The sequence below is a fragment of the Hevea brasiliensis genome, chromosome 6, assembly GCF_030052815.1.
Source record: "Hevea brasiliensis isolate MT/VB/25A 57/8 chromosome 6, ASM3005281v1, whole genome shotgun sequence".
Lineage (NCBI taxonomy): Eukaryota > Viridiplantae > Streptophyta > Magnoliopsida > Malpighiales > Euphorbiaceae > Hevea > Hevea brasiliensis.
The window spans coordinates 9996858-9999825 of NC_079498.1; the positions used below are offsets into that span (position 1 = coordinate 9996858).

Sequence of the window (2968 nt, forward strand, 5' to 3'; positions counted from 1 at the left end):
TAAGAGGGATTAATAGATCGATTAAAGAACCTAATGGGTCTTGGTTGATTTTAACTCCACGAAAGTAGGATTAAATTAATTAAGGCACTCTTTATCTTACTCGAAAGAGATTTCAAGGGATTTTAGAATTGGTCTCCTTTAAACCCATAAATTTCATTGATTGGGCTAGCTAGGAAAATCCCAAATTGACTTAAATATGAATCATTAACTCCAGAATCATCTTTTATCAATTATTGCTTGGAATTTTACTTTTGAGTATTTAGTTTAATCTCATTTTATTAATTTTCATTATTAATACTATTAATTTCTTTATTTTGTGAATTATTAAATTAGTCATTGTTTGAATTTAGTTTTGCATTTTCATACCTTATGCTTCAAATTCCTAAATTTTTTTTATTTATCTGATTAAAATACAATTTTAACATAGTTTATTTTATATAAAAAATTCAATCATTAACACAAATCTCCGTGGGAATGATATCTTTTTCTATACTACTTGAACGGCCCGTGCCCTTGCGATAGTCCACATCAAGTTTTTGGTGCCGTTGCCAGGGAGTTGTTTGTTTGAGATTGAATTCTTAATTATTTTAGTTGTTTATAGTTTTTATTTTTATTATCTTTTCATTTTGTGTTTGTTTGTTCTTTTTAGGTACTTTTTGATCTTTTATGATAAGAGCCAAAAGCATAAGTGACATATCTCTCTTATATAATCTTAAAATTGAGAAGTTTTGTAGAGCCAACAAGAAAGAAACCAGAAAAAGGAAAGAAGCCTTGAGAGCAGCTAAAATTGAATCAGAAATGGCTGAAGAAAGAGTTAGAATCGGTAGTGGTAATGCTAAAAATGATCGAAATAATGAAAATGCAGCTCATGGTGAAGAAGTTGTAAATGTTAATGTGCCTAGAGGAAGTATGATGGATCATGCATTTCCTTGTTTTGATGACTTGAGAAAGGGTATAGCACGACCAAGAATTGATGCAAATAGCTATAAGATGGATTTTGGGGTACTTCAAATGATTCAAAATTCCCAATTTGAGGGACATCCTTCAGAAAATCCACACACACATCTTAAGAAGTTTGCTATGATTTGTGATATGCAAAAACAATCGGGAGTGTCTGATGATGCAGCAAGGCTAAAATTGTTTCCATTCTCTTTGAAAGATAAAGCATTGGATTGGATTAATTCTTTACCTCACAACTCAATTACAAATTGAGAGCAGCTCACTGATGCATTTCTTGCCCAATACTTTCCACTTGGAAAAACTCAAGAGTTGAGGAATCAAATGATTGCTTTTAGACCAAGAGAAGATGAGACTCTTTATGAGTCATGGATGAGATGGAAGGAGTTGGAGAGATAATGTCCACATCATGCCATTCTTAAATGGATGATAAATCAGAATTTTTACACAAATGTCACTCCTGCTATCAAAGGAATCATTGATGCTCAAACTAGAGGGGGAATTCATCATTAAGCATGAAGATGAAGCTTATGAGTTGTTAGAGAAAATTGTAAAGAACACTCATCTATGAAGTAGTCCAAGAGGGTCAACTCCAACTCAAAAGAGGCAAGTTGCTGGAATGTATGAGCTTGATCCATTCAACATGATCAATGCCAAATTTGATGCACTCATTAATGTCCTTGCTAAGAAAATGGAGAATTAAAGTATGCTAGTCAGTTTATCATCATGTTCTGAAAGTTCTCAATAAGTTGCTTATGCAGAATAAACAATCAGTTTTGGAGTAGATTATCCTTCATATGCTTAGAGGAATCATCCCAATTTTTCATGGGAGAATCAGCAAAATCAATCTTCAACTCAAAACTTTCCACCGCAACAACAAGGGCATCAATACCAACAGCCTAGGCAACCACCACTTGGTTTTTAACAAAGGAATGCAAATCCTGCACCTCTACCAAAACAACAAGAACAAAGGTCTACAACCGAAGCTTTGTTACAACAAATTCTTACCAATCAAATTAAGCATGATGAGGAGATGAAAGAGATGAAAGCAAGGCTGGAACAGATGCAAACATATAATAGGATGCTAGAAAATCAAATTACACAACAAGCAAGCTCCTCAGGTACCAAATCAATGGGAAGACTTCCTAGTCAGACAGAAAATCCAAGGGAGTAATGTCATGCCATCACACTGAGGAGTGGTAAAATAGTGCTTAATGAGAAGAGTGAAAAAGTTGAGAAGAGAGAAAATGAGGAAGATGTTGAGGGAGATGAAAAACAAGAGAGTGAAAAAGAGAGTGCAAGAAAAGGAAAAGAGGAGGTTGAAGAGAAAGAAGAGAAATATATACCTCCAGAGCCTTGCAAGCCACAGCTTCCCTTTCCATAGAGATTTCAAAAAGCCAAGCTTGATAAGCAATTTGGGAAGTTCTTAGAGTTTTTGAAGAAGCTATATATAAATGTGCCTTTTATTGATGCTCTTTCCCAAATGCCTTCTTATGCTAAGTTTCTGAAAGAAATTCTCTCAAATAAGAGGAGACTTGAAGATTATGAAACTGTAGTCTATCCTCCAAAGGAAACTTCCTCCAAAGCTCAAGGATCCAGGGAGTTTTCCAATTCCATGCCACATTGGGGAATCATGTTCTATAAAAGCTTTATGTGATTTAGGGGCTAGTGTAAGCCTTATGCCCCTCTCCATCTATGAGAAGCTCAACATGAGAGATCTTAAGCTAACCCATATTTCTCTTCAATTGGCAGACAGATCAATTAAGTATCCAGAAGGGATCTTGGAGAATGTACCACTGAAGGTTGGAAAATTCTACATCCCAGTTGACTTTGTCATTTTGGACATGGAAGAGGATTCTCATATGCCAATCATTTTGGGGAGGCCTTTCCTAGCTACAGTTGGTGCTTTGATTGACGTGAAAGGTGAAAAGCTTACTCTCAGAGTTGAAGAGGATAATTTAGTCTTCAACATTGGCAATGATAACAAAAAGCAACATGAAGATGTAGACTC

General features: G+C 35.1%; 1 non-coding gene across 1 annotated transcript; it reads right to left on the reverse strand.

Moving 5' to 3' along the window:
- Positions 1-1265: 1265 nt before the first annotated feature.
- LOC131181241 (small nucleolar RNA R71) lies at positions 1266-1373 on the reverse strand. Its single transcript, XR_009149867.1, has one exon. It is a non-coding gene; the product is annotated as a small nucleolar RNA R71 (small nucleolar RNA).
- Positions 1374-2968: the final 1595 nt, after the last annotated feature.